This window comes from Spermophilus citellus (assembly GCF_964194105.1).
Source record: "Spermophilus citellus genome assembly, chromosome: 9".
In the NCBI taxonomy this organism is placed as follows: Eukaryota; Metazoa; Chordata; class Mammalia; order Rodentia; family Sciuridae; genus Spermophilus; species Spermophilus citellus.
Window position 1 is genome coordinate 36,097,016 of NC_138191.1, and position 14,913 is coordinate 36,111,928.

Genomic DNA, 14,913 nt, shown 5'->3' on the forward strand with positions numbered 1-14,913 from the left:
GAGTGAAACCTAAAAATTCAAACTGTTACTGGAAATGAACGCTTCAACATAGAAGAACAAAATTTGGGGAACCAAGTCGGCTTAGTGTACTGATCATTACCTGAAAGTATCATCCAGTTTGGGTGCAGAAATATTTGCTGTGATTTCTGGAGATTCGTAGTTTTTGGAAGCTTGCCAACCCCTTTCTATGAAAGTGTTTCTCGCCAGTCACTGCTTAGGGCTACTTCAAGAGGAAACAAAACATAGTGATAGAACGTGAAACTGCTTTATTTTGTCAAGTTTCAAGAAGCTAGCACAAACCGTGTTGGATTTAGAGTTCCAAATACATCTATCAATATAGGAGAAAACAGAGTGAAACCTAAAAATTCAAACTGTTACTGGAAATGAACGCTTCAACATAGAAGAACGAAATTTGGGGAACCAAGTCGGCTTAGTGTACTGATCATTACCTGAAAGTATCATCCAGTTTGGGTGAAAAAATATTTGCTGAAATTTCTGGAGATTCGTAATTTTTGGAAGCTTGGCAACCCCTTTCCATGAAAGTGTTTCTCGCCAGTCACTGCTTAGGGATACATCAAGAGGAAACAAAACATAGAGATAGAACCTGAAACTACTTTATTGTGTCAAGTTTCAAGAAGCTAGCACAAACCGTGTTGGATTTAGAGTTCCAAATACATCTATCAATATAGGAGAAAACAGAGTGAAAACTAAAAATTGAAACTGTTAGTAGAAACGAACGCTTCAACATAGAAGAATGAAATTTGGGGAACCAAGTTGGCTTAGTGTACTGATCATTACCTGTAAGTATCATCCAGTTTTGGTGAAAAAATACTTGCTGAGATTTCTGGAGATTCGTAATTTTAGGAAGCTTGGCAACCCCTTTCCATGAAAGTGTTTCTCGACAGTCACTGCTTAGGGCTACATCAAGAGGAAACAAAACATAGAGATAGAACGTGAAACTGATTTATTTTGTCAAGTTTCAAGAAGCTAGCACAAACCGTGTTGGATTTAGAGTTCCAAATACATCTATCAATATAGGAGAAAACAGAGTGAAACCTAAAAATTCAAACTGTTACTGGAAATGAACGCTTCAACATAGAAGAACGAAACTTGGGGAACCAAGTCGGCTTAGTGTACTGATCATTACCTGAAAGTATCATCCAGTTTGGGTGAAAAAATATTTGATGAGATTTCTGGTGATTCCTAATTTTTGGAAGCTTGGCAACCCCTTTCCATGAAAGTGTTTCTCGCCAGTCACTGCTTAGGGCTACATCAAGAGGAAACAAAACATAGAGATAGAACGTGAAACTGCTTTATTTTGTCAAGTTTCAAGAAGCTAGCACAAACCGTGTTGGATTTAGAGTTCCAAATACATCTATCAATATAGGAGAAAACAGAGTGAAACCTAAAAATTGAAACTGTTAGTAGAAACGAACGCTTCAACATAGAAGAATGAAATTTGGGGAACCAAGTTGGCTTATTGTACTGATCATTACCTGAAAGTATCATCCAGTTTGGGTGAAAAAATACTTGCTGAGATTTCTGGAGATTCGAAATTTTAGGAAGCTTGGCAACCCCTTTCCATGAAAGTGTTTCTCGCCAGTCACTGCTTAGGGCTACTTCAAGAGGAAACAACACATAGAGATAGAACGTGAAACTGCTTTATTTTGTCAAGTTTCAAGAAGCTAGCACAAACCGTGTTGGATTTAGAGTTCCAAATACATCTATCAATATAGGAGAAAACAGAGTGAAACCTAAAAATTCAAACTGTTACTGGAAATGAACGCTTCACCATTGAGGAACGAAATTTGGGGAACCAAGTCGGCTTAGTGTTCTGATCATTTCCTGAAAGTATCATCAAGTTTGGGTGAAAAAATATTTGCTGAGATTTCTGGTGATTCCTAATTTTTGGAAGCTTGGCAACCCCTTTCCATGAAAGTGTTTCTCGACAGTCACTGCTTAGGGTTACATCAAGAGGAAACAAAACATAGAGATAGAACGTGAAACTGCTTTATTTTGTCAAGTTTCAAGAAGCTAGCACAAACCGTGTTGGATTTAGAGTTCCAAATACATCTATCAATATAGGAGAAAACAGAGTGAAACCTAAAAATTCAAACTGTTACTGGAAATGAACGCTTCAACATAGAAGAACGAAATTTGGGGAACCAAGTCGGCTTAGTGTACTGATCATTACCTGAAAGTATCATCCAGTTTGGGTGAAAAAATATTTGCTGAGATTTCTGGTGATTCCTAATTTTTGGAAGCTTGGCAACCCCTTTCCATGAAAGTGTTTCTCGCCAGTCACTGCTTAGGGCTACATCAAGAGGAAACAAAACATAGAGATAGAACGTGAAACTGCTTTATTTTGTCAAGTTTGAAGAAGCTAGCACAAACCGTGTTGGATTGAGAGTTCCAAATACATCTATCAATATAGGAGAAAACAGAGTGAAACCTAAAAATTGAAACTGTTAGTAGAAACGAACGCTTCAACATAGAAGAATGAAATTTGTGGAACCAAGTTGGCTTATTGTACTGATCATTACCTGATAGTATCATCCAGTTTGGGTGAAAAAATACTTGCTGAGATTTCTGGAGATTCGAAATTTTAGGAAGCTTGGCAACCCCTTTCCATGAAAGTGTTTCTCGCCAGTCACTGCTTAGGGCTACTTCAAGAGGAAACAACACATAGAGATAGAACGTGAAACTGCTTTATTTTGTCAAGTTTCAAGAAGCTAGCACAAACCGTGTTGGATTTAGAGTTCCAAATACATCTATCAATATAGGAGAAAACAGAGTGAAACCTAAAAATTCAAACTGTTACTGGAAATGAACGCTTCAACATAGAAGAACGAAATTTGGGGAACCAAGTCGGCTTAGTGTACTGATCATTACCTGAAAGTATCATCCAGTTTGGGTGAAAAAATATTTGCTGAGATTTCTGGAGATTCGTAATTTTTGGAAGCTTGGGAACCCCTTTCCATGAAAGTGTTTCTCGCCAGTCACTGCTTAGGGATACATCTAGAGGAAACAAAACATAGAGATAGAACCTGAAACTACTTTATTGTGTCAAGTTTCAAGAAGCTAGCACAAACCGTGTTGGATTTAGAGTTCCAAATACATCTATCAATATATGAGAAAACAGAGTGAAACCTAAAAATTGAAACTGTTAGTAGAAACGAACGCTTCAACATAGAAGAATGAAATTTGGGGAACCAAGTTGGCTTATTGTACTGATCATTACCTGAAAGTATCATCCAGTTTGGGTGAAAAAATATTTGCTGAGATTTCTGGAGATTCGTAATTTTTGGAAGCTTGGCAACCCCTTTCCATGAAATTGTTTCTTGCCAGTCACTTCTTAGGGCTACATCAAAATGAAAAAAAACATGGAGATAGAATCTGAAACTACTTTATTGTGTCAAGTTTCAAGAAGCTAGCACAAACCGTGTTGGATTTAGAGTTCCAAATACATCTATCAATATAGGAGAAAACAGAGTGAAACCTAAAAATTCAAACTGTTACTGGAAATGAACGCTTTAACATAGAAGAACGAAATTTGGGGAACCAAGTCGGCTTAGTGTTCTGATCATTTCCTGAAAGTATCATCAAGTTTGGGTGAAGAAATATTTGCTGAGATTTCTAGAGATTCGTAATTTTTGGAAGCTTGGCAACCCCTTTCCATGAAAGTGTTTCTCGCCAGTCACTGCTTAGGGCTACATCAAGAGGAAACAAAACATAGAGATAGAACGTGAAACTGCTTTATTTTGTCAAGTATCAAGAAGCTAGCACAAACCGTGTTGGATTTAGAGTTCCAAATACATCTATCAATATAGGAGAAAACAGAGTGAAACCTAAAAATTGAAACTGTTAGTAGAAACGAACACTTCAACATAGAAGAATGAAATTTGGGGAACCAAGTTGGCTTATTGTACTGATCATTACCTGAAAGTATCATCCAGTTTGGGTGAAAAAATACTTGCTGAGATTTCTGGAGATTCGAAATTTTAGGAAGCTTGGCAACCCCTTTCCATGAAAGTGTTTCTCGCCAGTCACTGCTTAGGGCTACTTCAAGAGGAAACAACACATAGATATAGAACGTGAAACTGCTTTATTTTGTCAAGTTTCAAGAAGCTAGCACAAACCGTGTTGGATTTAGAGTTCCAAATACATCTATCAATATAGGAGAAAACAGAGTGAAACCTAAAAATTTAAACTGTTACTGGAAATGAACGCTTCACCATTGAGGAACGAAATTTGGGGAACCAAGTTGGATTAGTGTACTGATCATTACCTGAAAGTATCATCCAGTTTGGGTGAAAAAAATATTTGCTGAGATTTCTGGAGATTCGTAATTTTTGGAAGCTTGGCAACCCCTTTCCATGAAAGTGTTTCTCGACAGTCACTGCTTAGGGCTACATCAAGAGGAAACAAAACATAGAGATAGAACGTGAAACTGCTTTATTTTGTGAAGTTTCAAGAAGCTAGCACAAACCGTGTTGGATTTAGAGTTCCAAATACATCTATCAATATAGGAGAAAACAGAGTGAAACCTAAAAATTCAAACTGTTAGTAGAAACGAACGCTTCAACATAGAAGAATGAAATTTGGAGAACCAAGTTGGCTTAGTGTACTGATCATTACCTGTAAGTACCATCCAGTTTTGGTGAAAAAATACTTGTTGAGATTTCTGGAGATTCGTAATTTTAGGAAGCTTGGCAACCCCTTTCCATGAAAGTGTTTCTCGCCAGTCACTGCATAGGGCTACTTCAAGAGGAAAGAACACATAGATATAGAACGTGAAACTACTTTATTTTGTCAAGTTTCAAGAAGCTAGCACAAACCGTGTTGGATTTAGAGTTCCAAATACATCTATCTATATAGGAGAAAACAGAGTGAAACCTAAAAATTCAAACTGTTACTGGAAATGAACGCTTCAACATAGAAGAACGAAATTTGGGGAACCAAGTCGGCTTAGTGTACTGATCATTACCTGAAAGTATCATCCAGTTTGGGTGAAAAAATATTTGCTGAGATTTCTGGAGATTCGTAATTTTTGGAAGCTTGGGAACCCCTTTCCATGAAAGTGTTTCTCGCCAGTCACTGCTTAGGGATACATCAAGAGGAAACAAAACATAGAGATAGAACCTGAAACTACTTTATTGTGTCAAGTTTCAAGAAGCTAGCACAAACCGTGTTGGATTTAGAGTTCCAAATACATCTATCAATATAGGAGAAAACAGAGTGAAACCTAAAAATTGAAACTGTTAGTAGAAACGAACGCTTCAACATAGAAGAATGAAATTTGGGGAACCAAGTTGGCTTATTGTACTGATCATTACCTGAAAGTATCATCCAGTTTGGGTGAAAAAATATTTGCTGAGATTTCTGGAGATTCGTAATTTTTGGAAGCTTGGCAACCCCTTTCCATGAAAGTGTTTCTCGCCAGTCACTTCTTAGGGCTACATCAAGATGAAAAAAAACATGGAGATAGAATCTGAAACTACTTTATTGTGTCAAGTTTCAAGAAGCTAGCACAAACCGTGTTGGATTTAGAGTTCCAAATACATCTATCAATATAGGAGAATACAGAGTGAAACCTAAAAATTCAAACTGTTACTGGAAATGAACGATTCACCATTGAAGAACGAAATTTGGGGAACCAAGTTGGATTAGTGTACTGATCATTACCTGAAAGTATCATCCAGTTTGGGTGAAAAAATATTTGCTGAGATTTCTGGAGATTCATAATTTTTGGAAGCCTGGCAACACCTTTCCATGAAGGTGTTTCTCGACAGTCACTGCTTAGGGCTACATCAAGAGGAAACAAAACATAGAGATAGAACGTGAAACTGATTTATTTTGTCAAGTTTCAAGAAGCTAGCACAAACCGTGTTGGATTTAGAGTTCCAAATACATCTATCAATATAGGAGAAAACAGAGTGAAACCTAAAAATTCAAACTGTTAGTAGAAACGAATGCTTCAACATAGAAGAATGAAATTTGGAGAACCAAGTTGGCTTAGTGTACTGATCATTACCTGTAAGTATCATCCAGTTTTGGTGAAAAAATACTTGCTGAGATTTCTGGAGATTCGTAATTTTAGGAAGCTTGGCAACCCCTTTCCATGAAAGTGTTTCTCGCCAGTCACTGCATAGGGATACTTCAAGAGGAAAGAACACATAGAGACAGAACGTGAAACTACTTTATTTTGTCAAGTTTCAAGAAGCTAGCACAAACCGTGTTGGATTTAGAGTTCCAAATACATTTATCTATATAGGAGAAAACAGAGTGAAACCTAAAAATTCAAACTGTTACTGGAAATGAACGCTTCAACATAGAAGAACGAAATTTGGGGAACTAAGTGGGCTTAGTGTACTGATCATTACCTGAAAGTATCATCCAGTTTGGGTGAAAAAATATTTGCTGTGATTTCTGGAGATTCGTAGTTTTTGGAAGCTTGACAACCCCTTTCTATGAAAGTGTTTCTCGCCAGTCACTGCTTAGGGCTACATCAAGAGGAAACAACACATATATATAGAACGTGAAACTGCTTTATTTTGTCAAGTTTCAAGAAGCTAGCACAAACCGTGTTGGATTTAGAGTTCCAAATACATCTATCAATATAGGAGAAAACAGAGTGAAACCTAAAAATTCAAACTGTTACTGGAAATGAACGCTTCAACATAGAAGAACGAAATTTGGGGAACCAAGTCGGCTTAGTGTTCTGATCATTTCCTGAAAGTATCATCAAGTTTGGGTGAAAAAATATTTGCTGAGATTTCTGGTGATTCCTAATTTTTGGAAGCTTGGCAACCCCTTTCCATGAAAGAGTTTCTCGACAGTCACTGCTTAGGGCTACATCAAGAGGAAACAAAACATAGAGATAGAACGTGAAACTGATTTATTTTGTCAAGTTTCAAGAAGCTAGCACAAACCGTGTTGGATTTAGAGTTCCAAATACATCTATCAATATAGGAGAAAACAGAGTGAAACCTAAAAATTCAAACTGTTACTGGAAATGAACGCTTCAACATAGAAGAACGAAACTTGGGGAACCAAGTCGGCTTAGTGTACTGATCATTACCTGAAAGTATCATCCAGTTTGGGTGAAAAAATATTTGCTGAGATTTCTGGTGATTCCTAATTTTTGGAAGCTTGGCAACCCCTTTCCATGAAAGTGTTTCTCGCCAGTCACTGCTAAGGGCTACATCAAGAGGAAACAAAACATAGAGATAGAACGTGAAACTGCTTTATTTTGTCAAGTTTCAAGAAGCTAGCACAAACCGTGTTGGATTTAGAGTTCCAAATACATCTATCAATATAGGAGAAAACAGAGTGAAACCTAAAAATTGAAACTGTTAGTAGAAACGAACGCTTCAATATAGAAGAATGAAATTTGGGGAACCAAGTTGGCTTATTGTACTGATCATTACCTGAAAGTATCATCCAGTTTGGGTGAAAAAATACTTGCTGAGATTTCTGGAGATTCGAAATTTTAGGAAGCTTGGCAACCCCTTTCCATGAAAGTGTTTCTCGCCAGTCACTGCTTAGGGCTACTTCAAGAGGAAACAACACATAGAGATAGAACGTGAAACTGCTTTATTTTGTCAAGTTCCAAGAAGCTAGCACAAACCGTGTTGGATTTAGAGTTCCAAATACATCTATCAATATAGGAGAAAACAGAGTGAAACCTAAAAATTCAAACTGTTACTGGAAATGAACGCTTCACCATTGAGGAACGAAATTTGGGGAACCAAGTTGGATTAGTGTACTGATCATTACCTGAAAGTATCATCCAGTTTGGGTGAAAAAATATTTGCTGAGATTTCTGGTGATTCCTAATTTTTGGAAGCTTGGCAACCCCTTTCCATGAAAGTGTTTCTCGCCAGTCACTGCATAGGGCTACTTCAAGAGGAAAGAACACATAGAGATAGAACGTGAAACTACTTTATTTTGTCAAGTTTCAAGAAGCTAGCACAAACCGTGTTGGATTTAGAGTTCCAAATACATCTATCTATATAGGAGAAAACAGAGTGAAACCTAAAAATTCAAACTGTTACTGGAAATGAACGCTTCAACATAGAAGAACGAAACTTGGGGAACCAAGTCGGCTTAGTGTACTGATCATTACCTGAAAGTATCATCCAGTTTGGGTGAAAAAATATTTGCTGAGATTTCTGGTGATTCCTAATTTTTGGAAGCTTGGCAACCCCTTTCCATGAAAGTGTTTCTCGCCAGTCACTGCATAGGGCTACTTCAAGAGGAAAGAACACATAGAGATAGAACGTGAAACTACTTTATTTTGTCAAGTTTCAAGAAGCTAGCACAAACCGTGTTGGATTTAGAGTTCCAAATACATCTATCTATATAGGAGAAAACAGAGTGAAACCTAAAAATTCAAACTGTTACTGGAAATGAACGCTTCAACATAGAAGAACGAAATTTGGGAAAAAGTCGGCTTAGTGTACTGATCATTACCTGAAAGTATCATCCAGTTTGGGTGAAAAAATATTTGCTGAGATTTCTGGAGATTCGTAATTTTTGGAAGCTTGGCAACCCCTTTCCATGAAAGTGTTTCTCGCCAGTCACTTCTTAGGGCTACATCAAGATGAAAAAAAACATGGAGATAGAATCTGAAACTACTTTATTGTGTCAAGTTTCAAGAAGCTAGCACAAACCGTGTTGGATTTAGAGTTCCAAATACATCTATCAATATAGGAGAAAACAGAGTGAAACCTAAAAATTCAAACTGTTACTGGAAATGAACGCTTCAACATAGAAGAACGAAATTTGGGGAACCAAGTCGGCTTAGTGTACTGATCATTACCTGAAAGTATCATCCAGTTTGGGTGAAAAAATATTTGCTGAGATTTCTGGAGATTCGTAATTTTTGGAAGCTTGGCAACCCCTTTCCATGAAAGTGTTTCTCGCCAGTCACTGCTTAGGGATACATCAAGAGGAAACAAAACATAGAGATAGAACCTGAAACTACTTTATTGTGTCAAGTTTCAAGAAGCTAGCACAAACCGTGTTGGATTTAGAGTTCCAAATACATCTATCAATATAGGAGAAAACAGAGTGAAAACTAAAAATTGAAACTGTTAGTAGAAACGAACGCTTCAACATAGAAGAATGAAATTTGGGGAACCAAGTTGGCTTAGTGTACTGATCATTACCTGTAAGTATCATCCAGTTTTGGTGAAAAAATACTTGCTGAGATTTCTGGAGATTCGTAATTTTAGGAAGCTTGGCAACCCCTTTCCATGAAAGTGTTTCTCGACAGTCACTGCTTAGGGCTACATCAAGAGGAAACAAAACATAGAGATAGAACGTGAAACTGATTTATTTTGTCAAGTTTCAAGAAGCTAGCACAAACCGTGTTGGATTTAGAGTTCCAAATACATCTATCAATATAGGAGAAAACAGAGTGAAACCTAAAAATTCAAACTGTTACTGGAAATGAACGCTTCAACATAGAAGAACGAAACTTGGGGAACCAAGTCGGCTTAGTGTACTGATCATTACCTGAAAGTATCATCCAGTTTGGGTGAAAAAATATTTGATGAGATTTCTGGTGATTCCTAATTTTTGGAAGCTTGGCAACCCCTTTCCATGAAAGTGTTTCTCGCCAGTCACTGCTTAGGGCTACATCAAGAGGAAACAAAACATAGAGATAGAACGTGAAACTGCTTTATTTTGTCAAGTTTCAAGAAGCTAGCACAAACCGTGTTGGATTTAGAGTTCCAAATACATCTATCAATATAGGAGAAAACAGAGTGAAACCTAAAAATTGAAACTGTTAGTAGAAACGAACGCTTCAACATAGAAGAATGAAATTTGGGGAACCAAGTTGGCTTATTGTACTGATCATTACCTGAAAGTATCATCCAGTTTGGGTGAAAAAATACTTGCTGAGATTTCTGGAGATTCGAAATTTTAGGAAGCTTGGCAACCCCTTTCCATGAAAGTGTTTCTCGCCAGTCACTGCTTAGGGCTACTTCAAGAGGAAACAACACATAGAGATAGAACGTGAAACTGCTTTATTTTGTCAAGTTTCAAGAAGCTAGCACAAACCGTGTTGGATTTAGAGTTCCAAATACATCTATCAATATAGGAGAAAACAGAGTGAAACCTAAAAATTCAAACTGTTACTGGAAATGAACGCTTCACCATTGAGGAACGAAATTTGGGGAACCAAGTTGGATTAGTGTACTGATCATTACCTGAAAGTATCATCCAGTTTGGGTGAAAAAATATTTGCTGAGATTTCTGGAGATTCGCAATTTTTGGAAGCTTGGCAACCCCTTTCCATGAAAGTGTTTCTCGACAGTCACTGCTTAGGGCTACATCAAGAGGAAACAAAACATAGAGATAGAACGTGAAACTGCTTTATTTTGTCAAGTTTCAAGAAGCTAGCACAAACCGTGTTGGATTTAGAGTTCCAAATACATCTATCAATATAGGAGAAAACAGAGTGAAACCTAAAAATTCAAACTGTTAGTAGAAACGAACGCTTCAACATAGAAGAATGAAATTTGGAGAACCAAGTTGGCTTAGTGTACTGATCATTACCTGTAAGTATCATCCAGTTTTGGTGAAAAAATACTTGCTGAGATTTCTGGAGATTCGTAATTTTAGGAAGCTTGGCAACCCCTTTCCATGAAAGTGTTTCTCGCCAGTCACTGCATAGGGCTACTTCAAGAGGAAAGAACACATAGAGATAGAACGTGAAACTACTTTATTTTGTCAAGTTTCAAGAAGCTAGCACAAACCGTGTTGGATTTAGAGTTCCAAATACATCTATCTATATAGGAGAAAACAGAGTGAAACCTAAAAATTCAAACTGTTACTGGAAATGAACGCTTCAACATAGAAGAACGAAATTTGGGAACCAAGTCGGCTTAGTGTACTGATCATTACCTGAAAGTATCATCCAGTTTGGGTGAAAAAATATTTGCTGAGTATTCTGGAGATTCGTAATTTTTGGAAGCTTGGCAACCCCTTTCCATGAAAGTGTTTCTCGCCAGTCACTTCTTAGGGCTACATCAAGATGAAAAAAAACATGGAGATAGAATCTGAAACTACTTTATTGTGTCAAGTTTCAAGAAGCTAGCACAAACCGTGTTGGATTTAGAGTTCTAAATACATCTATCAATATAGGAGAAAACAGAGTGAAACCTAAAAATTCAAACTGTTACTGGAAATGAACGCTTTAACATAGAAGAACGAAATTTGGGGAACCAAGTCGGCTTAGTGTTCTGATCATTTCCTGAAAGTATCATCAAGTTTGGGTGAAAAAATATTTGCTGAGATTTCTGGAGATTCGAAATTTTAGGAAGCTTGGCAACCCCTTTCCATGAAAGTGTTTCTCGCCAGTCACTGCTTAGGGCTACTTCAAGAGGAAACAACACATAGAGATAGAACATGAAACTGCTTTATTTTGTCAAGTTTCAAGAAGCTAGCACAAACCGTGTTGGATTTAGAGTTCCAAATACATCTATCAATATAGGAGAAAACAGAGTGAAACCTAAAAATTCAAACTGTTACTGGAAATGAACGCTTCACCATTGAGGAACGAAATTTGGGGAACCAAGTCGGCTTAGTGTACTGATCATTACCTGAAAGTATCATCCAGTTTGGGTGAAAAAATATTTGCTGAGATTTCTGGAGATTCGTAATTTTTGGAAGCTTGGCAACCCCTTTCCATGAAAGTGTTTCTCGACAGTCACTGCTTAGGGCTACATCAAGAGGAAACAAAACATAGAGATAGAACGTGAAACTGCTTTATTTTGTCAAGTTTCAAGAAGCTAGCACAAACCGTGTTGGATTTAGAGTTCCAAATACATCTATCAATATAGGAGAAAACAGAGTGAAACCTAAAAATTCAAACTGTTAGTAGAAACGAACGCTTCAACATAGAAGAATGAAATTTGGAGAACCAAGTTGGCTTAGTGTACTGATCATTACCTGTAAGTATCATCCAGTTTTGGTGAAAAAATACTTGTTGAGATTTCTGGAGATTCGTAATTTTAGGAAGCTTGGCAACCCCTTTCCATGAAAGTGTTTCTCGCCAGTCACTGCATAGGGCTACTTCAAGAGGAAAGAACACATAGATATAGAACGTGAAACTACTTTATTTTGTCAAGTTTCAAGAAGCTAGCACAAACCGTGTTGGATTTAGAGTTCCAAATACATCTATCTATATAGGAGAAAACAGAGTGAAACCTAAAAATTCAAACTGTTACTGGAAATGAACGCTTCAACATAGAAGAACGAAATTTGGGGAACCAAGTTGGCTTAGTGTACTGATCATTACCTGAAAGTATCATCCAGTTTGGGTGAAAAAATATTTGCTGAGATTTCTGGAGATTCATAATTTTTGGAAGCCTGGCAACCCCTTTCTATGAAAGTGTTTCTCGCCAGTCACTGCTTAGGGCTACTTCAAGAGGAAACAAAACATAGAGACAGAACCTGAAACTACTTTATTGTGTCAAGTTTCAAGAAGCTAGCACAAACCGTGTTGGATTTAGAGTTCCAAATACATCTATCAATATAGGAGAAAACAGAGTGAAACCTAAAAATTGAAACTGTTAGTAGAAACGAACGCTTCAACATAGAAGAATGAAATTTGGGGAACCAAGTTGGCTTAGTGTACTGATCATTACCTGAAAGAATCATCCAGTTTGGGTGAAAAAATATTTGCTGTGATTTCTGGAGATTCGTAGTTTTTGGAAGCTTGACAACCCCTTTCTATGAAAGTGTTTCTCGCCAGTCACTGCTTAGGGCTACATCAAGAGGAAACAACACATAGATATAGAACGTGAAACTGCTTTATTTTGTCAAGTTTCAAGAAGCTAGCACAAACCGTGTTGGATTTACAGTTCCAAATCCATCTATCAATATAGGAGAAAACAGAGTGAAACCTAAAAATTCAAACTGTTACTGGAAATGAACGCTTCAACATAGAAGAACGAAATTTGGGGAACCAAGTCGGCTTAGTGTACTGATCATTACCTGAAAGTATCATCCAGTTTGGGTGAAAAAATATTTGCTGAGATTTCTGGAGATTCGTAATTTTTGGAAGCTTGGCAACCCCTTTCCATGAAAGTGTTTCTCGCCAGTCACTGCTTAGGGATACATCAAGAAGAAACAGAACATAGAGATAGAACCTGAAACTACATTATTGTGTCAAGTTTCAAGAAGCTAGCACAAACCGTGTTGGATTTAGAGTTCCAAATACATCTATCAATATAGGAGAAAACAGAGTGAAACCTAAAAATTGAAACTGTTAGTAGAAACGAACGCTTCAACATAGAAGAATGAAATTTGGGGAACCAAGTTGGCTTATTGTACTGATCATTACCTGAAAGTATCATCCAGTTTGGGTGAAAAACTATTTGCTGAGATTTCTGGAGATTCGTAATTTTTGGAAGCTTGGCAACCCCTTTCCATGAAAGTGTTTCTCGCCAGTCACTGCTTAGGGCTACATCAAGAGGAAAAAAAACATAGAGGACGAACGTGAAACTGCTTCATTTTGTCAAGTTTCAAGAAGCTAGCACAAACCGTGTTGGATTTAGAGTTCCAAATACATTTATCAATATAGGAGAAAACAGAGTGAAACCTAAAAATTTAAACTGTTACTGGAAATGAACGCTTCACCATAGAAGAACGAAATTTGGGGAACCAAGTCGGCTTAGTGTACTGACCATTACCTGAAAGTATCATCCAGTTTGGGTGAAAAAATATTTGCTGAGATTACTGGAGATTCGTAATTTTTGGAAGCTTGGGAACCCCTTTCCATGAAAATGTTTCTCGCCAGTCACTGCTTAGGGATACATCAAGAGGAAACAAGACATAGAGATAGAACGTGAAACTGCTTTATTTTGTCAAGTTTCAAGAAGCTAGCACAAACCGTGTTGGATTTAGAGTTCCAAATACATCTATCAATATACGAGAAAACAGAGTGAAACCTAAAAATTCAAACTGTTAGTAGAAACGAACGCTTCAACATAGAAGAATGAAATTTGGAGAACCAAGTTGGCTTAGTGTACTGATCATTACCTGTAAGTATCATCCAGTTTTGGTGAAAAAATACTTGCTGAGATATCTGGAGATTCGTAATTTTAGGAAGCTTGGCAACCCCTTTCCATGAAAGTGTTTCTCGCCAGTCACTGCATAGGGCTACTTCAAGTGGAAAGAACACATAGAGACAGAACGTGAAACTACTTTATTTTGTCAAGTTTCAAGAAGCTAGCACAAACCGTGTTGGATTTAGAGTTCCAAATACATCTATCTATATAGGAGAAAACAGAGTGAAACCTAAAAATTCAAACTGTTACTGGAAATGAACGCTTCAACATAGAAGAACGAAATTTGGGGTACCAAGTTGGCTTATTGTACTGATCATTACCTGAAAGTATCATCCAGTTTGGGTGAAAAAATATTTGCTGAGATTTCTGGAGATTCGTAATTTTTGGAAGCTTGGCAACCCCTTTCCATGAAAGTGTTTCTCGCCAGTCACTGCTTAGGGCTACATCAAGAGGAAAAAAAACATAGAGGACGAACGTGAAACTGCTTTATTTTGTCAAGTTTCAAGAAGCTAGCACAAACCGTGTTGGATTTAGAGTTCCAAATACATTTATCAATATAGGAGAAAACAGAGTGAAACCTAAAAATTTAAACTGTTACTGGAAATGAACGCTTCACCATAGAAGAACGAAATTTGGGGAACCAAGTCGGCTTAGTGTACTGACCATTACCTGAAAGTATCATCCAGTTTGGGTGAAAAAATATTTGCTGAGATTTCTGGAGATTCGTAATTTTTGGAAGCTTGGCAACCCCTTTCCATGAAAGTGTTTCTCGCCAGTCACTTCTTAGGGCTACATCAAGATGAAAAAAAACATGGAGATAGAATCT